The sequence below is a fragment of the Pelodiscus sinensis genome, chromosome 5 (assembly GCF_052426305.1).
Source record: "Pelodiscus sinensis isolate ZL-2025 chromosome 5, ASM5242630v1, whole genome shotgun sequence".
NCBI lineage: Eukaryota > Metazoa > Chordata > Testudines > Trionychidae > Pelodiscus > Pelodiscus sinensis.
This window is the reverse complement of record NC_143056.1, coordinates 68,490,148-68,517,810: the sequence shown is the minus strand read 5'-3', so window position 1 is coordinate 68,517,810 and position 27,663 is coordinate 68,490,148. Positions and strand designations below refer to the sequence as shown.

Sequence of the window (27,663 nt, the reverse complement as noted above, 5' to 3'; positions counted from 1 at the left end):
CTCCTCTGCAGTGCCCATAGTGAGCGGGTGGGGAGGGAGAGACCTGGCCATTCACGAGGAGAGACCCCTTCCAGACCTTTAATTTAATCTCTTTATCTCCTTCCTCCGCTTCTGGGTCAGTAAGATCCTGACCCCCCAAAACTGTGACATGCATCTGTGGGGAGTCCTTGAGCCTTGCATGGCACTGACCCTGCGAAGAGCACGCTCCGTGTCCCAACTCGTTGGCTTTTTTCTCACCGGCCCCCAGATTTTTTGGGGGGAGGAGGGAGAAGTCGCGGAGCGCAGATGGATTGATTTTTATGTGCTGAGAAGATCTCTCTTTCTCTTCCTCCCTCCGTCCTCGGCTTTAGCGGCCCCAAGACAATCTGGGGAGAAAGTCCTGGGGCCCTGTCTGGAGCTGATTTCCGATTAAACGGAAGGACGGGGGAAAGACGGGGCTGGATATAAGGATTCCTCCCACTTAGTCACCCTGCCCCCCAGCTTAATCAAGGGCAGAAGAAGCAGCAATATTAACTTGGGTTTTCTAACCTCCACCTTCATCTGCTGCTCCATGGATACCTCCTCTTTCAGCAAAGACTGACATGGACTTATCTGCCCACTCTTCCCCAGTCGGGATGGTATTTTCCCCCTATGAACAAATTGAGGGAGCTGGTGGTGATGGAAGGAGTTGCAGTAGTGATGGCTTTTGTGTGTATGTGTCTTCTCTTTAGGAAGGGGAATGTGGAGTGGGAACGGTTGTAAATGATCCCAAGGAGGGGCAAAAAGAAAAGAGGGTAAGTTATTTAAGTGAACCAAGGCACAGGTTGTTCTGAGATGACAAAAGATACTGTGATTTAGGCAATATACTCATTACTTATAGTAATGCATGTATTATTTAATGAAAGCAATAAAACAGATTAAGCACACACAAAGCAAAATCTCTTCAATTTACAGATATTTTCAGATTGCAGAGACATTCCTTCATTCAAGAGGAATATAATCTTATTTCCAGTATAACAGGGATGGGGAACCTTTTTTGGGTCGGGTGCCACTGACTCTCAGAAAAATCAGTTGGGGGCCATATGCAACTGAGAAGCGAAAAATCAAAAACAAAAGCAAACATCTTACTGATATGGCCCTCAACTGAGAAGCAGCAAGACACTCCCCCACATTCCCATCGCACAAGGGAACCTAAGGGGGCTGGGCTAGTAGATTTTGTAGGGGAAAAAGCCTTCAGGCAGCACTTCACTGTGCTGGCTGTGGGGAGGAGGAGTGGCAGCATGTGGATTGGATTGGGCTCTGGCTTGCCTGACTCTGGCCCTTGAGGGTAGCCAGTGCTCCAGCCCCGCAGGGGGAGCTGTAGTGAAGGTGTGGGGCTGGTGCAGGCTCCCCAATGCGGGGGCGGGGGGGGAGGTCTGAGCCTTGGGCCAGATCCAGGCAAGCTGGGGGCTGGATCCAGTTCCTGGGCCTTAGATTCCCCAGCCTTGCACTATCAGAAGTGAGTTATTTATTTGATTCCATGTAAGTGCACAAGTAGCTTTTATTTTTTATTCACTTTATTATAGCCAGATTTGCTGTAATTATTTTGAGTCAGTTTTGACACCCAGTAATGACTATTAGCTCAGTTAAAGGCAGTGCTGATAATCTAAATGTTTATATTGTTGGAAAGGGAGTGGAGGAATGAAATATTTGGACGTGGTTAATTTCCTCCCTTGAAGTCTGGAGAAGTGAAATACTAGAAATGCTTTAAACTGGATCTCATGGTATAAGGTAGTTGCTGTGTTTTGTGTCTGAGGAAAACCAGGTAAAGAGACAAAAGATGATGGAGCAGATGTCAACCTCATTCTTCACCCTTTTTCAATTTATATTTTCAAATAGTGACAGTGATTTTTCTCACTGTATTTTTCATAAATAAAATATATCCATAAGCTGATGAGTTATAAGGCTGAGCATGTTCATTTAATGAAGAATGCACCTATTAATTTCTGATAAAGCAGCAATATGGAAAGGGAATTGTCCAACTTAAAGAAAAATCTCCTTGTGTAACCTTGACTACCGAGTGTGTGAGACTTTTTAGGAGAAGGCATTTTTTTCTAAAATGCGTGTTGGCATTTCTGTGAGCGATATTACACACAAGATTTCTTTAAAATAGTATCTACACTGAATATTTTATTAATGCTTTTTTTAAATGAATCTCTTAATACATGCTGGCCTAAAGTGTATCTATGAGCTAGGTCCTTAGATGATAATACAATGTGAATTTGTTTTCAGGGTTGAAAGTGTCGAATTACATTAGATTCAATAGATCTGTGTGAACTTAGACTGGTGTTTCCTTTAGAAAGCAATTCTTTCATGGTGAAACTGTGACTCAGACCCTTGACCATTGTGAATGCTATGCAGGATTTGTGTTAGCTTTCTAAAGTTTGTCATAAAGTAATTTTTTAAAGGAGAAAACAGATTTTTTTTCTGTTACATTTGCTTGTAATCTGCATAAGTGTTGCTTGAAAGTAAGTAATTGTAGTCTTGTTTGATGGGAAGATTGGCCAGTGTGGTTTTTTTTTTGTTTGTTTTGGTCTTTTGTTTTTTCTATTTGGAAGGTGCCATTAAGCCAAACTAATTCCTCCCCCCCTTCTTTGGGGAGGATAAGGAAAATGGAGATAATGAAGCAAAAAGTTTGCATTAGAAGTCTCAGAGAATTTGCTTAAAAATTGTTTTCACTGTCAAGGCTTTCATGCCTCAGGCCATCAGATTTCATACCAGTCAAGTCAGAAACACAATGCGGGAATTTGGGATTTCTTTGCTTATACTGTAAAACATATTGCATTTCCTTTTTAATTAGTTTTTTGTAATGAAAGCTCTGATAGACTTCAGGAAGTAGAAGTGTCTGAATTACATGATAGATATTATTTGCATAATTAATACCATCTCTGTAACAGTGGATAATCAGGAAGAGAAAAACTTTTAAGCTGTCTGTGTAACTGGCTTACTCGTGGTCAGTTGATTAAGGAAAATACACTTGCAAGTTGCTCAACAGTGCGCTGAGTAGGTGCTATTGCTTCTAATTTGTGTTTAGTTAATATTACTAATTGAGATGGAAATACAAGTTTAACAATTATGGGTAAGCAAACTTTTTATATTGTAAGATGAAAAGAGAAATGGGGTCATTATGACTTGAATGTAGGAATCTGCAAGAAGAATAAAGAAGTCCATCAGGGAAAGAACTAAAATAAAGAATTGAAATGAAATCTTAATTGGGATTTGTGCACCTCTATTCTTTGATCTTTCTGTTTTCACATGTCTTCACTTTGTTAATTTTTTTTCCTGTTCTTGTTTTTGTTTTTGTTTCTCCCTCTTGGTCTAGAAAATGTCTTTTTTACTACTCGCATTTTTGTATCTATTGTTTTAAATCTATTTTGATCATGTGTCCATAAATCTTACCTTCATTCCCTGTGCCTTCAAAATGACTGGAAGGTTTTTCCTTACCTGTATATCTTAGAAACTTTGGTTGCATCCTAATGTAACTTATGTTCTAGTCTCAATCTTTCTCAACTATATATCTTACATTGTGCCCTTTATTTGCAAAATTGCAGATTCTATTTCCAAAACAATTTATTTAATTTTTGTTTTTGTTTTCCTTAGCAAGAGTATTGGGTTCAGGAAGATCAGATTTTTGCAAAAGCCAGGTGAAAAACGGACAAGACACTTATAAAACACAGAAGTTACTGTAATATGGGAAATTGAAGCCTATTTAATTTTTGTATTCAATCTTTCTGTGTTAGTGTATTGATAGTATAGAAGAAAAAAGTACAATTTTCTCTGTATAAATAGTTTAATCTCTTCAATATGAAGTTTTAGTAATGATTCAGCTCTTAGAGATATATTTATTGGAAATCCAGGGTATTCCACTGTGATGTGAAACAGCTGGATCATTGCCCTCATCAAAACACAGATTGGTTGGCTTTCCAATGTTGATATTCTCAGTGCTTTAACAATTATTCTGATTGTACCTGCACATTGGTTTGTTTGGAAACAATATTTTATTTTGGTTTTTTTGGTTGTTGCAACATCTCCCTGATTTTTAAAATTTCTGCATTTTTTTTTTTCTCAGTCGCTACTGTCTGCGTGTTCACATGATTAACTTTTTAAACATTTTATATCATAGTTCCATAGTACCTTTATGCCCTTGTTTTATTTACTTTGAAGTCAGTATTTAGGTGGTTCTTTTTTTCCAGTTTTATGCATTGGAAGGCAGATGGAGGCTTTACAGTTCTAGAATTCCTCTTCCTGAAGGAAGATTGCTTTACTGTTTCTGTATAGTTCCTAGTATAAAAATGGATTCCCATTGATTTCAAGTTACTTGCCATCCAGAACACTGCCCACATTCTTTTCTAGGTTTGAAGAGATCCAGCTGTAAAGCTTCTTGTACGTACTTCCAGTTAAAGGAAATGCGAATCCCAATCTTTTATTCCTTTAGCAATGCAGTATTCTGCCTTTAAAGGTAATCATATGTTAAATATCTTTTTTGTTAGCAGGGAAAAAAATACATGTTAAATTGTTCTATTGTTTACGTTTCCAGGGAGATATGAGTCAGTGGCTTGACTTCAAATAGATCTCTCTAAAAGGGAAATTTTGAGTAGGTTAATCTTAATAATCAAAGAATTGGACATTATGCTGAATTCGTTTAAAGTGTTATCTTATGGGATGTGAGAGGTTATGGAGTCTTTTGTTTTTAATTGGGGGGGGGGAACCCAACTATTTTCAGAGCTTGAACACTTTGCCATACACTTGTTAGCTGAGTGCGTAAATAATAATATAGCTAGAGAGTGCTACCAAAAATGACAATGGGGCTTTAACTATCAATGAGTTTAAGTAGCGATATTTAAGGCCTCTGACTGGTTCTAGCTTTTTCTTGACTGGTTCTAGCTTTTTCCCATCAGTTGCTTTGTAAAACTAAGATGATTCATTTCAGTTCCAGTTCTGTCTATGGGTTCTTGATAAAGTCTTGTATTTTCGTATCCATTGTGGGAAACTTATGAGTAGCTACAGAGACACTGGGGTCCTTTGTGGGTTCAGGAAGAGAATCCTGTATTGGTTTACATTTACAAGGGTATCCTCATAACATAAGGGCTAGATACTTGGTTATTTTTAAGATGCAAGCTTAAAATGCTACAGAAAGTTACGAGTTTGGTCCTTTTTTTTTTTTTTCTGCTTACAAGTAGCATGTAGACATTTGGGATTTTTTAAACTCTGGATTGGGATCTACTATCAGTTGGTTTTACTGAGTGTAAAGTGATTGTAGTAGTTCTGAGGGTTTTTGTGGGAATGTTCCTTGAAGATAACTTCATTTTAATAGAGCAAAGTGATTAAATATCTGCAACTGGTGAGTTTTTTATAATCACTAATGAAGGATACTTTTCAGTGCAGTTTCAAAGAGGCCTGAAAAATTGATGAAAAAACCTCTGATTTGTTTGGTTAGTAGAGATGAAAATTCATCCTAGCTGCTTCTATTCATAGTACTTTTGGAACCTAAATGCCTGGTTCAGATGCTAGAATAAATATCAGCCATAGAGTTGTATGCGGCTGTTCATTACTGACAGACTTACATAGGCTTGGAAAATGCAAGGTTCTGTAAAACAACTTATTTATGTATAGATTATCTGGATTATTTTTGTGTTGAGATAAATAGTGTACAGTATATGTATAATATATGAAAACAAATGTATACTAATTGAGAGCTGCACAGAATATTTTAAGTCTGTTATAGTACAGAGAATATAACATTAGTATTAGCATGTGATATTTTGAAAGTACTAAGTGCTATTGGGAGATGGTGTGACCTTTTGGTTAGTGCATAGGATTGTGAGATACGAATTCCAAGTTTTAACTCCATCTCTGAGAGACTCCTGTGACTTTATGTCCAGAATGATCCTATATTTTTAGTTTTCTCATTTGTAAAATGGGGATACTATTTACCTCAGTTATGTTAAGAACTGTTTGAGTGATTTGAAGGATGTTAGATTTTTCAAGATAAGTAGACTGGAGAAAGTCTTTTAAATATTGATAACCGATATAAATATTATTGTGTCTCAGAACATTTTCTTAAACCAGTTTATTATTCTTGTTGGGGTCTTTTGTTCTCTCTTGGTATAAACTACAAACTGTAGTAGTATTTGAGGGCATTTATAAGGAAAAGTTGTCTTTCAAACTTTCTTTATCAGGAATTCTGTTTCAGTGCAACATATAGTCACTGCCTAGTTAGTATCACAGTACTAGCTTTAATAGAAACTTTTCTTCAGGCAGGAAAGTAAGCAAATATCTCCATCTACATTTGTCACTTACTTGGTTACATAACCAAATACGGCTAATATTTGAATTCAAAGGGGTGATAAATGTTCTTGACAAACTTTTTTTTTTTAAAGTAGCTCTTCCATCCAGTAGTTACCTAGTTTTGACCTAGTATTGAAAATTTAAAATTTTATGGTTTTGAAATTAAAATGTTCTTGTTTTTAAGGGGTGGTGTAAACTATGGGCTAAAGTGGAGGTGGGCAAGAAATGGGGATCAATGTAGCCTGCTAAGCCTTTTGCTAAGCCCATGTGGCAGGTAGCAGTGCCGCTCAAAGCAGTTTGCTGCTCTCTGTTGCTCTTTGCAGTGCGGAGAAGGAGAAAGAGGCTTCAGCGTGCTCCTCTTGCCCCCAACATAATCTCTCCACTCCTATTGGCCAGAAACTGGCCAATGGGAGCTGAAAGATTTTGCTGGGGGCAGAGGCAGTGCAACATGATTTGTAAGCTCCCATTGGCTGGTTTCTGCCCAATAGCAGTTGAGAGATTTTTCTGGGGGCAGGGGGAGACAGTAACTCCCTTCCTCCTCTCTCAGCAGTGCAGAGAGCCACATGCACAGCTAGCCAGCGATTTGGAGCCACTGGAGGGGGACTTGCTTGAGTGTGCTGCTGCCAGGAGCAGCTTAGGTATATGCCTCCCGGCCAGAGCCTGCCTCTGGTTCTCCTTCCCAGACTCTGCACTCCTTCCTAAATCTTTCTCCAAGGCAGAATCCTCTCCTGTACCTATATCCCCTCCTGGACCCCGCAACCCAGTCTCCTGCCCCAGGTCACAACCCAAACCCTCCTCCCCTCCTGTCCCAGGTCACAACTCTCCCCTTCCCCCCCATCCCCTGCATCCCCTCCAAAATCCCTCCTCCAGGCCAGAATCCTCTCTGCATCTCAGTCCCCTACCCTAAGCTCCCTTCTGTACCCAACCTCTGTCCCAGACCCTGCACCCCTTCCACAGAAATGTGCATCCCATGATCACTTACTAAAATCTTGCCCCTCTTCTGCTCCCATCAAAAATCATTGCCCAACCCGGGGCTAAAGTCAACCAAAGTTATGAACCTCTAGTTACATGAATAATGTAGCTGGAGTTGATATAACTTAGGTTGACTACCTGTGGTTATACAGTATTGTGTTGATGTGAGAAACTATCATATTGGCTTAACTTACGTGCCTTATACCAGTGGAGTATTGGAGTCGATCGGAGTGTTTTTGACAGTGATTTAGTGGGTCCAACCTAGGAAGGTTAGCTGGTTACTCGGCAAGCATTAACCTTACCAGCATGCTTACCGGGTAATACGTATGTAAAAATGTTGTCGATTAACCAATAAGCAAAAGGTTTTAGGTTAATGCTATAGACAACGTGCATTTTACTCCCTCCCCTTGCCAGTAAATTGTTTAGGAGATTGCCCAGTAGTGGCTTGCAATGGGGTTGGGACCTACCCCTACTGCAACTCTGCATTTAAAGTGTATTAGGAGCTGGGTGGGCAGGCATCCCAGTTTAGTTCTGGCTCATGCCAGGTTCAGGAACCCCCCCCCCCCTCCTTAGAAAGGGGCTGCTGCCACCCTGCACTGCTACCTCTTTATCAGAGGTAGCAGCATTGGGCGACAGGTGGATTGGCTTCCCTCACGGACCAGCACCTGCCTGGCACCCTACACTGCTGCCTCTGATATAAAGGCATCACTGTGCAGTGGCAGGAGGCTCCTCAGGAATGTGGCCAGAGCCCTACTGGCTACGCCCCCGGGGACAATAGAATAGTCGACTAACCAATAAGAATTCTTGAGGTTACACGACTTTTCAATTAACCAATATTTAACATCCCTCCTGGGTAACTGGTTAACTAGAGGACCCGAGTAGTGTGTGTGTGTGTGTGTGTGTGTGTGTGTGTGTGTGTGTGGGGTGGGGGGCGTTATGGGCTGTGTGGTTAACCGGTTAAACAAATTATTTAACCGATTAACTGTTTTGGGTGGCTTTTACATCGCTAGCCCAAACCACAGTTCAGATAAATGATGAAAAAAGCAACTCCTAAATCATGAAGTGGTAGTTATAGGAATTTCATAGCAGTCTTTTAAAAAATCCAAAACATCTCGGTAGCAAACTTTGTGTGGCTCAGCTAAAATGCTTTATACTCTTTTCATGTTGTGTCCGTTTGGTTTTTGTTTTTTGTTTTTTTGCTTGGGCTATCAGCCATGTTATCGATGGCACTTGTATGCTCCAATTTTGGCTGTGAGGTTGCAGACCTCTGTCAGCCTTATTTTTTTTTTTTTTTTTTTTTTTTTTTTTTTTAAATATCCACTGACACTTAGGAATTACACAGTTTTCTGTAAGTTGAGATTGGTCCTGCTTTGGGCAGGGTGCTAGACTTGATGACCTCCTGAAGTCTCTTCCAACCCTACGATTCTATAATTCTGTAGGTGACTAGACATGTCTTTTTAATGTCAATCTTTGAACAGTGCAATAAAGTGAACTCTCAAATTTCTGAAGAATTAGTGGTTGAAGAATAAGGTAAACTTCAGTATTACACTAGGTCTCACCTTTGTAATGTATCAGTTAAAAAAAATAGATTAGAAATTAGTCCTAAGTGTCTAAAGGTGAAAAACCCACTACAATCTACATATCCCACAGACAACCGCCAGATATTATGCCACACTCTTGCAAAAAAAAAAAAGAAACCCTAAGGTATCACCTTATCAGCATTCTTTACAACACAGAGAATATTTATTTTAGTTCTGGACATCCAACACTCTGGTCATCTGAAGAAGTGGGCTGTGCCCATGAAAGTTTGATACAATCTACATGTTTTGTTAGTCTTTAAAGTGCTACCAGACTATTTGTTGTGTTTTAAGTTTAAGACTAATTCCGCTACCCCCTGAAGCTTTAGAAATTAGTGGTCAGCAAATAATAATTTATATACCTTGAAAATGTGGAAAAGTAAATCCAATCAAGTAAAGACTTTTTTGAGAGGTATTGTCTCAATACAAATAGATACCTTTACAGATTCATAGAATTAAGCCTGTCACTTCACAGGAAAACTATTTTAATTTGTTCACAGGTAAGTATATCTTTTGGTCATTGTTCCAGACAACATTTCATTACTGAAATGGTAGTCTGAATTCTTTAGATTTTATGAATGAGCTACTCAGTTAAGGAGTAACACTATTTGGAGTCTGTTTCCCTTTCTCTTTTGTTCTTTTTAATTAACTGATATTGCATGGAACAGTTTAACTGTATAGCAAAGGAGATATTTGAACATGTCTCATGTAAGTGGATACTGCACTCTGCAGAGTAAATGTTAGAGGGCTTGCCAGGTTTCTGCTGAATACAGTCCAGACTTCTAACAGTAAATGTCTAATTTTGAAAGACTAAATTGCATTTTAAGCTTTTAGTCTACGCTGAAGGGCTGAATACTTCTGTAAATTGTATGTGTTTAATATTCTCATACTTGGAGAGAACCTCACAACTTCTTGAATTCATTAATTAGTGTATTTTTTACATATTGGCAGTATTGTTGTAGTTTCCATATTCAAGTTGGCTAAACATTTTGTTGTACGTATTTTGGTGACTTGATTACGTTGCTGAAAACAACAAACATTAATATAATGGTCTACTTCTAAAAAGAAGTAGACCGTTATATTAATGTTTGTTGTTTTCAGCAACCTGAACAAAGAATGAAACCTAGAGAACAAACTTACAAGCTTAAGCAAACTTGTGAAGGCAGAGAAAGAAAGCAAATATTTATACAAAAAGGAATTTACTTGGCCGTCACTTGTTTTTGCAGTTTTCTCCACCTCTGGTTCCTGAAAAAGGTCATATTTGAATATGATAATTTGAATCTTTCTAACTGTCCCACTAGACTTTCTGCTGCCTCCTGCAGTGAAGCCCTCAGCCTGTATTTGACATAGGTTTGTTTCCATGGGCAATACTTATGGTGACCATATTTTCTGAACCAAAATTAGGGACACATTAGCCACATCTCCAACCCCTATTAGCCATGCCCCCTGACACAAGGTGTCCCACCCCTGAAGGTAGTGATCCCAAGGTCAAATTGGACGCATGACCAGAAGTAAAGGCTGTCATGTGACCCCTCTAAGAACTCCTCCCCTGTCATCCTACCAATAGGGATGAGTCTGGTCCCCACACGACCCTCCCATGCAATTATCCTGCAAGTGCATTAACCCAACTTGCATTGCATTAACTCAGGAGGAGAGGCTGGGGGAAGATTTTCCTCCCATGAGCAGAGTGAATTTTGTCTTTGTGTACCGGTATTGAGTTCTTGTGCGCTTGTTTGGATGTTTTCCACTGTAGCACCCAAGTTGTTAATAAATATCTTACTAACCTCTCCCTTTTCCCTCTGCTGCCATGTCTCCCATGCTCCCCTGGACCCATCTGCTCTTCTGGTGCCTGCTTACTCCCCCCCCCCCCCCCCCCGCCCTCACCCTCCTCTGCTCTCTTGACTTCTGTCCTTCTCATTCCCCTCAGCCCTCCTGGGACCTGCTCTGCTCCACTCCCCTCCCCTGCACCAGCCCTTCTAATCCCCCTATGCCCACTCCTCCTCTAGCCCCACTCTGATTATCTGTAGCTACCTCTCTCCATCCCCTCTAACATCTCCCTCTACCCAGCTGCCCTGCCTCTCTCGTCTGCCCTTCTGTTTCACCCCCACAATCCCCTGGCATCTGCACCTTCCTGGGGCCTTCCCTTTCCCTCACTGCTCCTGTCCTCCTTGCCTGCTTTCTCCCTGGTGCTCACCCCCTCACCACCCTCTGTCCCAGTTCTCCTCAAGTCCCTCTGTGCCCCACGCACGACTTGTTCCATCACCAGCCTTCCTCATGACCACCCCTCCTTTCAGTCTCTCTTCTCCTGGCACCCACTCCTCCCCTCTCCTCTTCTTTCCTCTTGCCCCCATTGTCCCTCCCCTTTCCTCTCCCAGAATCACCTTGTCCCCTTCCTTCTCCCACTCTGTGACACCTTCTCTCCCCTCCCTCCTCCTGTCCTTTTCCTCATTGTTTCCTCTTGGCCCCCTGGCATTTATCTCTCCTCTGCCCTGCTCCTTGGCGCCTTCCCCTTTCTTCTCCTGCCCTGCCTCCCTCCCCTGAGCACAAGTTCCTTCCTCTCTTCACCCCCCCTTCCACTTAGTTTTCCCCCTGCCCCTTCCCTCATGTTCTGCCTTCCAGTTTGCAGGGCTGGAAGGTGTGGTCTGGCCGAGAAGCCTCCGCAGCCCCGGCCCCAACTGCTCCTGGGGTAGGACCACTTGCTGGGACCATCCAGGGTGCTATTTTTAGTGCTATAGTCCAGTACCCGCAGGCTGCCCATCTCCAGCTGGAGTCAAGTGGCAGCTGCACAAGGCGCGTCCCAGTGAGGTTGCCCCAGCTGGAGTGCGGCTGCTGCTTGATTCCATCTGGAGCCAGACAGCCTGCGGTGACCCGGACTGTGGCACTAAAAATAGCTCCACAGGTGGCCCCTGCTCCAGTTCTGGCATGTGCCAGGCCTGAGTGCACCGCACCCGGTACTGTGCGGCTCCTGCCAGTGCTCTAAGGCAGCCCGGAGGAGGTGGGGCAGCCGGGCCAGGACCCCGTGCGGCAGAAGGAGTCCTGCGGGAGGGGAAGAGGGGAGGAAAAGAGGAAGGGGCCATGCACCACCACAAGCTGTCCTGGCTGCCCTACATGCCCTGCCGGGGGGAGGGAGGGCAGGAGAGGAGGCTGCTGCACTGCGCCTGTGTCCCATCAAGTAGTGAAATATCCAGCAGGGCTTTCTGGGACATTTCACTACTTGATGGGGCACCGGGATAGAGCATTTAAATTCCGGACAATCCCAGAAAAAACGGGACATACGGTCAGCCTAATGATATTGTGATGTCCAGGGCTCGCCGAACCGCGGCAAGCTCCACTTGCCAGCCATGCTGTCCGGTGATCTGCGCATGCACAGATAGCCCAAACCCGGCTCTTTGGGGTTACAATCTACTCGCCCATAGTGAGTAGATTGTATTATTTGTCGAGCCCTGGTGATGTCAAAATGTCAGCATTACATCTTTACTGCCATAGCATGCAGAAAAGAGTAGAGGTGATCTCTTTGTTTAAAAATGCCTGTTAATTAGCCAGAGGAAGTTATTAAAATATATACAGGTTGGATCTCCCTGGCCTGACACACGTGGGATCAATCCCGAATGAGGGATTTTGCCAGACCAGGGGAGAACATTCCTGGCACCGGCCCCACAGCCTAGCTTTCCCCCTCACTCCCACTGGCCAGCTAGGCTCGCATCAGGGCTGCCAGCTCCCACTTGTTGTCCTTGCTGCTGGATCTCCACCTGCCTCCAGCCCTCCTGGGCTCCCAGCCCCACCAGCAGCCCACTGTTGCACTGGGCTCTTGACCCCGCTTGCAGCGTGCTGTCCCACTGAGGTTCCTGACTCTGCACCAGCCCCACTGGATTCCTGTGGCTGGGTTCTCAGTGCTCACAGGTTTCCTGTTGCTATCCTTCCACTGGGACTCTCTATTCCAGGAACATCCGTGGTTGATGTAGTAGGACCAGAGAGTTCCGGTTTAGCGAGGTTCAACCTTTACTAAAGGGAAAATGGTATTGAGTGTTTTTTCCTAAGATGAAAAGATTTTATTTTTTTGGCCTTATCAAGGCTTATTTACATGGGGAAATTGACTGAAATAGTTAAGGAATAACTCCCCATGTGGATGCACTTATTGAGGATGAAGTTAGTCTTTTTTTCTATTTCAGGTAGCTCAGTTTGTAATTAGATTAAACTAACCTGGAAATGGGCACTCTGATTCCTGAAAGACAACTACCACTTATGTCAGTATTAATTAAATTCTCCATGGGTGTGAATAAGCCATCTTCTTGAGTGTCATAAGTTATACTGACCTAAATGCTGTTTTGGACTAGGGATATTAATGGGTATCTGGTTAAATGGGTAATAATTACCAAGTAACAGTTAACCAGTACCTGGGGGCAGCCTCCCGCCTGCAGTGTAGTGGTGGTGGGGGGGCTTTTCCTGCTCTTCTGGGACCCTGCATAAGGATGCTGGCTCCTACCCCCTGCTTGGGGGCCAGGAGCAGCTGGGCTGGAGCAGCCCCCCTGCCAACCCTCTTTAATTGGTGAAACGCATTGTTTGCATCATGTTTAACCAATTAAATGGGATTTTACATCTCTAGTTTGGACAGTGCTATGTTGACTGTAGAGCTTCTCCTGCCGACATAGCTGTCACCAATGGTGGATTAATTAACCTGATGTGAGAGCTCTCAGTGCAACTGTACTGCTGCATGATCTCTTGCATAGTTATAGCCAGAGTGTCCACACAAGAAGATATTGTAGAATTGCTATTCTGCTGTAAATTCACAGCTTAATTTATTGCAGAATAACACTCTTGTAGATAAACCCTTAATCTTTACATTAGGGTTGTCAAGCAATTAAAAATCATGATTAATTGCATGATTAAAAATTAATTAGGCTGTTAATAGAATTTTGGATGTTTTCTACATTTTCAAATATATTAATTTCAGTTACAACCCAAAATACAAATTCCCCCATTACAGGTACTGTAATGAAATTTATTTATCACTGGTGGATTTACCTGGCATGCAAGAGTCAGGACAGGGCCATGGGAATGTGGGGAGGTTCAGGGTGGGAGCCCCATTTGGCAAGGGCATTTTTGCTCCCTCAAATCCCCTGCTGCCTGCAAGAGCGCACGCCGCCCCCCCCCCCCCAAAAAAAAAGAGGGAGAAAGGTTTGGGCCTGGAGGGGCTACTTATTAGAGGTGCTGGCAGGCAAGATGACAGAGCTCGGGCCACTCCTTTGGTGGTATAGCTGCCCCTAGTGGACACTTTGCAGGATAGCTTTCCCCTGCAGATTTGCTGCCCCCCAGTGGCCACTCTCATCGTGTTCTTCTGAACAGCAACCCCTCCCTTTGCATGTTATGGAATACAGTTCTTTTCTCGGGCTTCCGGTTTGTCCTGGTACTACCAAACTCTGACCCTGCTTTAAGTTAGGAGAAGAGGAAGCTGCATACCAAATTTGGTGGACCTAGCTCTTACCGTTTAGGAGGAGTTCTTGAACAAACGGTCTTGCAGACAGACACGCTGTAAAATATACATACTGGTGAAAGTCAAACTTATAAATGTAGACTTATATATATTAAAAAAATCTGTACTAAAAATAAACCAGTGTAAAACTTTAGAGCTTAAAGTTGACTTTGTCCTGATTTTTGTTTAGCCAATTGCTCAGACAATCAAGTTTAGTTACAATTTGCAGGAGATGCTGTTGCTCGCTATGCTGCTGCTCGCTTTGTTTACAATGTCACCTGACAGTGAGAACTGGCATTCTCATAGTACTTTTGTAGATGGCGTTGCAAAATACTTACCTGCCAGATGCTCTAAAGCAGTGGTTCCCAAACTTTTCAGCATCATGCCCCCTTTTTGATTTTTGAGAAACCCTCATGCCCTCCCCATAGCAGCAAAACTTGTGAGCAAAAAAAAAAAAAAAGGAACTGACCGGGCCAAAAAACAAAAATAGCAGCACAACATGGGGGGATGGAATGGGGGGGGGGCGTTGGGTTGTCCCGTGTCTCCCCCCCCCGCTCCCGGAATTGCTTCATGCCCCCCAGTTTGGGACCCCATGCTCTAAAAATTCATGTCCCTTCATGCTTCAACTATGGTTCCAGAGGATATCGCTCTATGCTGCTGATGGGTTTTTCTCATTAAACCTAGACCACCAACAGAATGTAGATTTATTTATTTATTTATTTATTTATTTTAGTGTGGCTTGGGTTCTGTACTTTCCAATATTTGAGTGCTACTCTTTTAAGACTTCTGGAAGCATGTGTCACCCCTCTCAGATTCTTGATGACACTTCAGAAATATTAGGTTGTGTGCTGTAACTATTTTTAGAAATCTTACATTCTTTGCATTTTGTCAAATCTGCAGTGAAAGTGTTCTTAAAATGAACATATGCAGGGTCATCATCCAAGACTGCTATAACATGAAATATATGGCAGTATTTGGGTAAAACAGAACAGGAGACCTAAAGTTCTCTCCCAGGGAGTTAGTCACAAATTTAATTAATGCATTATTTTAATGAGCATCATCAACATGGAAGCATGTCCTGTAAAATGGCGGCCAAAGCACGAAGGGGAATAAGAATGTTTAGAGTATTTGGCACATAAATATCTTACACCTATGGCTACAAAAGTGCCATGTGAATGTCTATTTTCATTTCAGGTAACGTTGTAAATAAGCGGACAGCAATATTGCCTGTAAATGTGAACAAACTTGTTTCTCTTAGTGAATGGCTGAACAAGAAGTAGGACTGAGTGTATTTGTAGGGTTCAAAATTTTACATTGTTTTGTTTTTGATTGCAGGCATGTAAAAATATATCTAGATTTTTGTTACTTTACCAAAATACAAATATTTGCACTATAAAATGAGAAATAGTAATAGTGTGAGCATTGCACATTTTTTCTGTGTAATAGAAATGAAATATTTGAAATATAGAAACACATACAAAGTATTTAATACATTTCTATTGTTGAACAGTGCAATTAATCACAATTTCTTTAATCATAATTGATTTTTTGAGTTAATCACATCTGTGAATTGTGATAATTCAACAGTCTTCTTTTACACCTACTTAGATTTGTTTGTTTGTAACACAATCATGAATTTTAAAAAACCGTCAAAACACTAGACTAAGGAAAAAGAGACTAACCTTTCTTTCCCTCCAGCATGCTAATGAAATTATCTGTTTGTGACAGTAAAATGGCTATAGGGATTTAATCACTCAAGAAAATGTTGATTTAGTCAAGATTTTTAAACCATGATAACTTAAAACGACTATTAAAACAAGTGTATACTAATAAATTGGCAACTGTAGTATGATAAAATTCAATGTATCCTAGTGAGGAGCACAGCTTTAGTATAAACTGAAACTAAATAAAAAAAAAAGCCACTAAATGCTGACTGCCAGTTTGGTCAAACCCCAATATTTGTAAGTGAATGCATTCACACTAGAAGCATCTGAAAAGACATTGTGCAATGTTCTGTAATTGGACAGCTATTCCTTTCTTTTAATGTGTTTAATTTCACTGTCCCATTATTTACAAGGAGATATTTATCTCAGACTGCTAGCAGGTTTATTCCTGTCAAAGACAAGAGTGCATGCATTGTGAATGTGCTCTTCAGCTTGTTCAGCAGCTGATATGGTATAGAATTCTCTGAAAACTGGAAAAACAAACATTTCAGACCATCATGTATGCAAAATGGAACAAATAACCACTATAAAAGTTACACTTTGGTGTTGTATGTTGACTGTTCTTATTTATAATATTTAAATTTTTGTAGTGCACAAGCAAGATGGATCTGTCTCAGAATCAGTAAGAGTTCACCCAAAGAAGGCAAATAACCCTGTGCAGAATTGGAAGAGATTTTTGTGTTTGATTTTTAAAATTCCATATTTGTATCTGCATCGAATGAGCCCCTCCCAATGGAATGTTGTGTAGGGCAGGGAGGTGGCACCCCTGCTTAGTTTGCTGCAGTTACAGGACTCTACCCAGTGGCTTGGAGGAGGAAAGGAAGCAGAGTAGCCCAGATTGCTACCTGCAGAACCCCCTTTCTGGTTCAGCTGGGGGTGTTCACCATGTTCCCTGGTATGCCAGAGCATCCAGGCTGGGTCCTGCAGTCTCTCTCAGCCCTGTGCTCTGCCCCAATCTCCATGGCAGCCACTTGCACAACTGGGGAATTATGGGGAAAGTAGTGAGAGCTGATGTCACAGGACTGTTAGCGGTAAGTATAATTCATAATTAACTGGAATTTTTTACTTACCGGCACCTCTCATTCCCCAAACATGCCAGATAACAAGGCTTTTTACAGTAGAACCTTTATACCCATAGCTGTACATAGGCCTTTTCTTAGTATGATTAGATGACATAATGGCTGAAATGCACTTATTATGCTGGAGCTATTGCTGTCACTAGTGGTGCAGCCCGGTGATGGTAGTACATTTGTGCAAAAAATGCTAGGTACTGTTTGAAGGATTCTAACACAGTTTAATGGTTTCTCATTTACAGTAATTTTAAATAGATCTGGGAATTAGATATTCATCTTGAGTACTAGATATAAAGTTATAACACTGGATAATGAAGGTATATTTGTTTTTGTGTGATCTTCTGTACTCAATTTATTTTCTTTATATGGAGCAAGAGTAGAGTTTCTGATGTAGTGCAGTATTATTTCAGCAATATTTTACAGGTGGCAACAAAAAGCTCTTGGCTCTACTACAGTACGTGGGTGTTACATGCACATGCTTGCAGCTAAAGTACAGCACCATTGAAAGCTAACATTTTTAAAATCAAGTGATTATAAGCACAGTACAATACAGAGTATTCCTGTTGAAACTGTAATTGATTTATGCATTTTGCTGATAAATCAGCTAAAAAGCATTTCCATTTTATGAGGAGTCGTGTTTGGTTTTTCCTGAAACAGACTATGAGGAGTCCTGTGGCACTTAAGAGACTAACGAATTTATTTGGGCATACGTCTTCATGGACTGGAACCTACTTTGTCACTTTCCCTGAATGGAGATGGACAGGTTGAAATTTGAGGGTTAACAAGTATGCTTTTGTGGTTCTGTACATCCTGACACTTTGCTAAACATCTGATACAGAACCACCTCTGTCAACACTTCAGTCTCAGATTTGTCACCTAGAAAGAATGGCTTAGGTCTGGGAATGTCCCTCGCATGCTTGTGGTGTACACAGATGAAAAGAATTCATTTAAATGTTCTCCAGTGGCCTTGTTTTCCTCATTCATCCAGTTATCTCACTGATTGTTTGATAAGCTTCCTGTTTCTGATGTACTACATATTTTTTTTTGCTGTTATTTTTGTTTGTTGCTCTTCAGATTCTTTCTGGTCTGCATAATTATACTTTACTTGCCAGAGTTCACGATCCTTTCTGTTTTCCTCATAGGATTTGATTTTGAATTGTTAAAAGATCCCTTTTTGCCTCTAACCCATCTTTTACTCTGTTTAAGTCCAAGAGGGGAATGTAGCTGAACCACTCACAACTTTCGTATAGTTAAATGCTACTGTAGTGAGCTTTATTGGTGTCTCCACCTCTCCCATGGATATTAAATGTAATAATGTTATGGTCATTTGGCATGACCAACTCAGTAATTCCTATACGTTTTATGCCCTGGTATTACTGTGCCACATTGATTATCAAAATTCCACTAAGTTTCTGTGAAGCTTATATCAATATTCTCATTTAATATCAGGCTCTCAAGTTCACCCACCTTAGTATTTAGACTTCTTTCACTGTATATAAACACTTAGAAAATATATCAGTATTAGTTATCTATTTTAATGTGATATAATTGAATGGGAATTTCTTTCATATAATTGTTTCCCTTCAGTTTCTACCTGTTTTATATCAAGGTGTGACCCTTCTTTTAGACATCTAGAATCACAGAACACTAGAACTGGAAGGGACTTCGAGAGGTCATCGAGTCCAGTCCCGTGCCCTCATGGCAGGACCCGGTACCGTCTAGATCATCCAATAGATATCTATCTAACCTGCTCTTTAAATATCTCCAGAGATGGAGATTCCATAACCTCCCTAGGCAACTTATTCCAGTGTTTAACCACCCTGACAGGAAGTTTCTCTTAATGTCCAACCTAAATCTTTCCTTGCTGTAGTTTAAGCCCATTGCTTCTTGTCCTATCCTCAGAGGCCAGGGAGAACAATTTTTCTCCCTCCTTGTGACACCCTTTTAAATACCTGAAGACCACTATCATGACCCCTCTCAGTCGTCTCCTTTCCAAACTAAACAAGCCCAATTCTTTCAGTCTTCCTTCATAGGTTTTGTTCTCTAGATCTTTAATCATTCTTGTTGCTTTTCTCTGGATCTTCTCCAGTTTCTCCACATCTTTCCTTAAATGTGGTGCCCAGAACAGGAAGACAGTATTCCAATTGAGTTCTAATCAGTGCAGAGTAAAGTGGGAGAATAATGTCTCGTTTCTTGCTCACAACACTCCTGTTAATATAGCTCAGAATCATGTTTGCTTTTTTTGCAACAGCGTCACACTGTTGGCTCATGTTTAGCTTGTGGTCCACTATGACCCCTAGGTCCCTTTCTGCAAATATTCCTTCCTAGACAGTCTCTTCCCATTCTGTATGTGTGAAACTGATTGTTCCATCCTAAGTGGAGTACTTTGCATTTGTCCTTATTAAACTTCATTCTGTTTAGCTCAGACCATTTCTCCAGTTTGTCCAGATCATTTTGAATTATGACCCTATCTATCTAGATGTCTCAAGAGGTCCACAACTTCATAGCCAGCAGGCAATTCACCATATGGTTCTCCTAGTCATCAGAAAACCAACTGCCTATATTTCTCATAATCAAATATCTCAGTTATGACCTGCCTTTTTCCTAGGAAGGTTTCAGAGAGGTAGCAATGTTACTCTGTTTCAGCAAAAACAACAAGGAATCTAGTGGGACCTTAAAGATTAAAAATTGTGCTAGGAGATAAGCTTTCATGAGTTTCAGCACACTTCATTAGATACATGAAGTGAAAGAAACAGATGCTATGGATGCAGAGATATGAGTGTTACATCAGTGCTAATTCAATCAGGATGAATGTGGCACACTTCCAACAGTGAAAAGAACATGAGAATACCTGTAGGTGAAAATTACTTGCTGTAATGAGAGAGCCATTTCCAGTCTCTGTTCAGACCTATTCTGATGGTGTCAAATTTGCATATGTATTCCAGCTCAGCCGTTTCACATTTCAGTTTGTTTTTGAAGTGTTTTTGCTTAAGACTAGACATTTTCTAGTCTATAATTTTGTGTCCATTGGTTTTTGTATGTTACTAGTCTTGATGTCTGACTTGGTGGGAGAAACTCTTCTGCCAGCATAGCTCTGTGCAGCTTGTGTCAGTGTAACTGTCACTCGGGGTGATTTATTCACACCTCCGAGCAACGTAAATTTTGCTGACATACACTGTAGTGTAGACGTAGCCCTAGATAATACCTTTTATCCTACAGGATTTGAAATGTAACACAGAAAATTAATACATGGAATATACACCCTCTTCAACAGAAGTGCAGTGAAACATTGTCACTGTTAACGTGTGATAAGGAGACAAAAGAGAAATTAAGAGACCTGGATGAATTTAGGTAGGAAAAATATAATTACTCAGTCATGAGACTTAGTCTCCCTTTTTAAGAGAACTTTTAATGATCCTGAATGGTAAGGACACCATTTCTTGCCCCATTTAAAAAGGGGGCCATAATACGTTACCGGAAAACTGGCCCCATGTTGAAGTGGAGGAAAGAATGTCACTTACTAATGATACTTGCTGTGCACTTGCTTCTATTGACCCTGAAATGGACACTCCAGAGAGCGATCACCCAGGGTTTGATTTAGTGTGGGGTAGGGAACCTAAGACTTGCCTGGATTCAGCACCTTAGGCTCATGGCTCCTTGCCCAGCCCACTCCTGCACTCTCACTTCTGCTTAGACCCTATACCCCAAGCCTGCTTCCTGGTAGCTCCCTCCCACATACTGAACTCCTCATTTTGCCTCCACACCAGAGCCTGGGGGCCCCCCACAAAATCTACTAACCTGAGCCCCCCCCCAGGTTCTGGTGTGTGAGGAGAATGTGGGGAGTGTCTTTTCCCTCTGTCGGGGCCACGCCAGTGAAGTGTGGTTTTTGTTTGTCGCTTTTGTGTGGCTCCCGATTTAGGATTAGGGATGTAAGCGACTAGTTGGCTACCCGATAAGCACAGGCTTATTGGGTAGTCAAGTCAACTTGTTGCTTCCCCCCCCCTTGCTGTCTCTGTATCAAAGGCAGCAAGGGGGAGGCAGACAGGAGCTCCCCCCAGCACGGTCTCCGTGGGGGTGGGGAGAGAGTGGCAGGGAAGACTGAGGTGTATTGGGAAGAAGTGTGAATGGCTACTGGAGCAGTCCCTGCTCATACTAGTCTGACTGCTGTGCCTCTGTCTTGTAAATGTATCAAGAGCCCCACAGAACTGTTACTACATTTCAAAGGCCTAGGTTGTGCAGCAGGAACCCAGGGTGAGAGGGGACTCAATCAGTTCATGCTTGCATGGGATTTGCCACTTCGCCACCTCTTCTTTGGAAATGTAGCAAGAGCTGCAGGTGGCTCTTACTACATTTAAAAGACAGAGGCGCAGCCGGGATAGGGAGTGCTCTGCCCCACCGCACCCCTTATTGACAAATTGAGTAGTCAGTGAAAATTGCATTGACTACTCGATTAGCTGAGTTTGGGTTAGCCGATTAATTGAAATTTAACATCCCTTGTAAAGATCAGCTAAACTGACTGGTGATGGTGCCCTTGTCAACCTTGGTACTCCACTGGGTCATGAGGTGTAAAGGAATTCAATGGGAGAGTTTCTCCTGTGGACCTCCCGTAGAGGGCGCACTGCAGAAATTGGACCTAAGGTACGTCGAGTCCAGCTATGCCATTCTTGTAGCTGGAATTGTGTATCTTAGGTCATGTTTCTCCCCTAGTATAGACCTGTCCTGTGTCGCTTAAGTGGTTCTTCAAGGCTTCCCATTCATGTAATGAAAAGGTTTCTCTCTAATTAGCTTGTGAAATAGCAAGATTAAAGCAAAAGATGCTATGATTCTGTTTTCATTGTTCAAGTTGAGATAAATGGAAAAAAGGAAAGAGTGAGTATAATTGTCTCCCCTCTTTCTCCCTGTGCTTGTTGCACCCTGTAGTAATTTTTCAGTGTAATTGTCACTGCTCTCTTACTCCTCCCTTTCCGTTTGATGCAAAACGGAGAACCACCCTTTAAAGAACCACCAGTTTTGAATAACTGGCTGTTCCCTCTAGGTGCCACATGCTGTTGGTGGTGGGAGTAGATTTTGTGTGCTCCCCTGTTCCCAGATCTCGATTTGCCTTGGGCTGGAAGAGCGGCAGAGAAGCCTGTGGTTGGACCAAAGGGCTTGGCAGGCTGGATCTGTCTCGAGGAGGCTGTCTTGCCCATCTCTGACCTAAAGGAATATTAGAGTGGATGGCAGGACCGGATTTGTGTGAGTTGTATGAAACTTGATTCAGTTAGTTGTCTTGTTCTTCCTAAGTAATACACAGAGTGAAATGGCTATCCATTCCAATTTTGAATTACTGAAACAAATTTCTTGCTTGGCAGTTGCTTTTTTTGTTAGAATTTATGGGGGAGGAGGGAGGAATGTTTCAGTCTCTGGTAAATTGCTGCTACAAAATAAGATCTGTGACTTAAAAATCTGCAGATGGAACTCCTCTTTTCAAATTGACTTAGTATTGATTCTGGCAAGAAGAACAAAAACCTAAAGAATTCATACTCACAAGTAATTAAGACAAATGAGGAACAGGGTATGAATTCAAAATTGATGCTTTAAAAATGTGTACAGATTTTGGCTACTGAAGAGTAGGGTATGACTTTCTGGTACATTGCTGGAAAATGTGAAGTTGGACTCTGATTTCCAGATGGATTTGATGAGATGCCGCTATGGTTGTATGCCAAATCTAGGCAGTAGAAATGTGGCAAAGATGAGCCGCTTTGTATAGCACAGGAATATAACCCAAAAAGATTAACTGAATATATTTTTGAGAGGAAACGTGATATACTTTCTGGTATCTATTTTGAGATTTATGAATAAAAATCAACATAGAGTACTAGTTATAAAACCTAATAGAAGAAGCTAGGGATGTTAAGTAGTGGTTAATTAGCTAATTGAGCAGTTGATGGAATTTCCATCCAATACTTGATTGATCAATAAGGGGGCACTTGCTACCTCCATTGCAGCTCTGCATTTTAAATGTTCTAGGAGCCAGGTGCACAGGCCTAATTAGTTTCTGCTAGGGCTGGTTCCAGGACCAATGCAGCTCTACCTCTTCTCCCCTCCCTCCCCCCACAGAGGCAGCGGCAGGGGAGGGGAGGGGGAAAGTGAGTAGTTACTACTTGAATAGTTGCTTATATCCCTAGAACAAGCGAACAGTTTCTTTGTAATTTCGGAGTAATGATCATCCTCTGAGCACTGCTGAGAGTAATGAGCCCTAAGGAGGTCCAGGTTCTTCAACTTTAGAATAGTGTGAACATTTTTTTTGATTGTTGGGTATTAATATATTTTTGCCTGGAAAATTTTTTACAAACCTCAAAAAGCCCATGTTGCAAAAAAGTTCCGCTGAAGTGGAATTGAGAACAGAACCTTCTGATCTTTTTGAATATCTGTTCCACAGTGTAGCTAAAAGGTGTATGTGTTCTCTGATGTTCCTAATGAATTAGTGTGTGTTTCCATGGACATAACTGTGGGTGATTCGCTCATTTTTTGTGGTTCTAAGTTCATGGAGTCAACAGCAGAATTTTTTTTTTTTTTTAATATTTTAGAATTTAAAATGGCCATGGTATGATACAGTGAGTATGCATAGCAAAGTTGCTTCCATACACTGATTTCAGGCGTTGAAACTTACTCTTTTTTACAAAAGAACATGTAATTCCTGCAGGGCAGAATTTTGAATACAAATTATAGTGCTGCCCTCTAAGGTAGATTTGACTTAGCAGTTTTTCAATAAATACAAAGGTTGTGTGTCAGATAACAGAATGGAGGAAACTAGCTTTCTTTTGTACAGGTGGATTTTGCTTCTGATTCCTGAAAAAAGGCAGACATGAAGAATGGGATGACTGCTTTTAATAGCTTTTAGAACATATATATGTTTTAGGATGTCTAAGTTCTGACTGCAAGTGAACTAATGATGATTTCCCAGATAAAAAGTAGATGAGGTAATATCTTCTATTGGATCAAGTTCTTTGCTGAGAGAGACAAGCTTTTGAGCTTTTCATATCTGGGAAACTAAGGTCATGTCTGTGTGAAGGAAGAATGTGAAGGTTTAATTGGTTAACCAGTGGGGCTGGATTGCTCTAGCCTTGTGGGGGGCCCACTGCATCTCGTGCAGGCAGGGGCTGCTCTGGGCAGGCTGGAGCAGTTCTTGCCTGCGGTGGCAGGGTGTATGTTTCAGCTCAGCAACAGGCGGGAGAGCTGCTTGCCCACCGTTAATTGGTTAACCGGTTTAAACAATAAGTTTACATCCTGAATTTAAACAGGATTTGCCACTGCAGTGCATCTGGTGAAGATACTATATGCCAGTGGTCACCAACCAGTTGATCATGATGGCACTGTCAGTCGATGTTGAGGCAGTGTTCCCAGCCCCCCTTGCTCTCCACCACCTGCAGTGAGGAGCCTGTGCTGGCACTATAGCCTCCTGTCCCTTGCAGAATTGGAGCCAGAGCTGGTTTCTTGTGGTGGGGGGTTGGGGAAACGAATCCTGCGGCTCTGCGCTAGAGATGGCTTCTCAGGAATATGCACGTGTGCACTGCTCATCTCCTCCTCCCCCCCCCCCCCCCCCCGGCAGCGCACACACTTTATCTTCCCTTCTTTCCCCCGTGCTCCGAGAAGGCAGGTGGAGAGGAGGGTTTAAGATGGCAGTAGAGAATCGTACAAGGAGTGGCTGGATTTCTTAAAGGAGCCCCATGTGCCCATCTTCCAGTGCTGCCTGCAAATCCTGCCCAAGAGATACTCAGCCCTCGAGATCCCTAGTTACCAGCTGAGCTGCTTCTGCCCCCTCTTCCCTGGCCAGACACCCACCAGGACCCTGCTCTTGCCTCCTCCTCTGTGGCCAGACACCCGGCAGCACTCATCTCCTGCCCCCTCCTTCCTGGCCAGGCACCTGCCCCTAGCTTGCTCCTGCCCCCTACCTTCTACCCATATTCTGTACCCCATCCCTTTCCCACTCACTGGCAGCTCTGTCCCACGCACTGGACTTCTTATTTTCGGCCCAACCCCAGAGCTTAGGGGGACTACAAAATATACTAACCCTGGCACCCCAGAAGAGATCATCTTGCTTGCGGCCTTGAACCTGAGTTCTACTTACCCTCCTCCCTTCCCCCCTCCCCCCATGGGGCTGGAGTGCCAGGGGAGTGAGGTGTCTCAGTTGGGGCCACATCAGTGAAGGTTTGGGTTTTTTGGAGGGGTTGTTTCTTAGCATCTCACTTGTGTGGTCCCTGACAGATTTTTCTGTGGGTCAGTGGCCCCTGACCCAAAAAATGTTCCGCATACCTCCCATAAATAAAGACAATGTTGAAACCTTTTGTGTTGGACATAATATTTTATTTAAACATGAAGCCTGGCCAAGCCCCCATCTGATGGCAGAATCATAACATTCCTGTACCTCCCACAGACCCCAACCCTGAGCTCATCATACACCTGAACCCCCTACCCTGAGCTTCTCACATCCCCAAACTCCTGCAACCCCCCCATCCCTAGTCTTCTGCCACAACACTCCTGCACCATCCACACACCGGAAACCTGTGCCCTGAGCCCATCATACACACAGCCCCCCTTCCCTGAGTCCCCTCATAGTCCCCAAACCAACCTTCTGCACCCCCACATCCACAAATCTGCAGCTTGTTCAGCACCACTACCCTCAGCCTGATCCCAACGCTCTCCGGCTTGGCACGCGCCCTCCCTGAGCCAACGTTCCCTTCTCCATCTTCTCATGTACCCTAATTCCCTCCCAGAGCTTGCACGTCTCACCCCTTCCCACACCCAAATCCCTCATTGCCACCCCAGAGCTTGCACCTCCTGTCTCAACCCAGTGAGAGTAAGGAAGGGCTGGTGACCGCAAGTGATAGAGTGGGCAGAGCTTCAAAGAAGGGGTGAGGTCTTGGGGAAGAGATGGAGTAGAACTTGGTTTGCCCTGACATTTAAAAAGTGATCTTGAGAGTAAAACGGTTGGAGACTACTACTGTATGCTGATGGGGGAGAGATTTTCCCTCCATGAGTGTCATAAGCAGTGTCCACAGGGGAAATTCTCCTGCAACTATTTTGCACGAGTGTTTGTTGGTGTAACTCATGTTGCTTTAGTTAGAATATTCATACCCCTGAGCCATATAACTTTTGCTGACACAGGCTATATATCCACTATAGTCCAGTGTTTTTTAAACTTTTTAAGACCGAGGAACACATTTTTTTTTTATGAGGGACACCAAGAATTTTTTTGTTGTTGAGCGCGCAAAAAAAAAAGCCTGCACCTTTTAGGAAGGTTATTTTGAATTCTTTTGTTCTCCGCACACCTCCAACTGCCTCTCACAGTTTAAAAAACACTGCTATAGCCTAATTCAACATTTGTTCTATATACCCAGTATTGCAAATCTTAGTGAAGGTTGCCTGTCAGCATAGATACCCTGGGAGGTGAAGTATGTCTAGATGACATGCCTCTGTCGTCGGGGCAGTCTAGATGCGCTGCCAGAGACGTGACAGCTATGTTGATGGGAGAAGTATTTCCATCAACGTAGTGCTGTCTAAATTGTGGGTTAGGTTGGTGTAAATGTCTCACTTAGGGGTGTGGATTTTCTGTAGCATAAACAAGCTTCAGTGTGTCACTGCTAACTGCAAGATTTGAACAGATTTGTTTAGCATAAATAGTTAACACAGACCATTCAAGGTGAAGTGGCCTGTTTACACCCCTCCAGTCAGAAGGAGGAAAGTACTATTATTAAGAATTAAGCACTTTTATTTCCTACCCTCAAACATTCCCTTCTCTTAAAGCCCCTACCCACACTTTACCATGGTCTAAAATGCCAAAATAAATAACTTTCACCACAGAAGTTTAAACTGGAAGGGGAAATTGCTGGATTAAGAACATTGAAAACTGATACAATTTCTTACCCACAAAACAAGTGGAACACAAGGCAGCACCAAAGGCAGGCTTTAGTGCTCTGCTCTGCTCTGACTATCTCTGTCCTATTGTGAGGAATAGTGCATTGCAGGGAGTTATATTTCCACACTCAGAGTCTAGATACCTCAGGGAATATCTATACAACAAACAACCCACCTCTGTAATGTGTGGGTCACATCCACACACTCCTCTGGTCGGTAGGGTGTGTCCACAGCAGGAACTCTTCCAGTGACGTAAAAGGCTTAGGCACTGACTCCATGGGTGCTCTGGGGCTAAAGCAACCACAGGAAATATTAGAAGGTGCTTAGCACCTATTGGTAGTCAAGCTCACCGTGTCCCCCCCGCTGAAAACTCCTTTCCCTTCCCTCCAAATGCCTCCTGCCCACATCCCTCCTGTGAATGGGATGCTATGGGAGATGGGAAGTGTGGGAATGCAGCATGCTTGGGGGAGCAGGTGGGGCAAAAGATGGAAGTGGGGGCTTATGCACTCCTCAGCTACAGGGGAAGTTGGCATCTGTGGTAATAGGGACAGTATGATGGGACTGAGTAGGGATGTGAAGGACTAGTTGACTATCTGATAAGCAAATGCTTATTGGATAGTCAACTGGTCACTTCCCTCCCCCTT

The 27,663-nt window shown here is 42.5% G+C and overlaps 1 protein-coding gene across 17 annotated transcripts in view; it reads left to right on the top strand.

The window, feature by feature from the left end:
* SIPA1L1 (signal induced proliferation associated 1 like 1) overlaps positions 1-27,663 on the top strand; it is a 335,579-nt gene that overhangs the window by 357 nt on the left and 307,559 nt on the right. For 14 of the 17 annotated variants that reach the window (XM_075927311.2, XM_075927307.2, XM_075927300.2 and 11 more), the window contains exon 2: positions 711-773. The exons of the other annotated variants lie outside the window; for them this stretch is intronic. The gene's annotated coding sequence lies outside the window, so the exon portion shown is untranslated. The remainder of the gene's footprint in view (positions 1-710; positions 774-27,663) is intronic. 17 annotated transcript variants of the gene reach the window in all.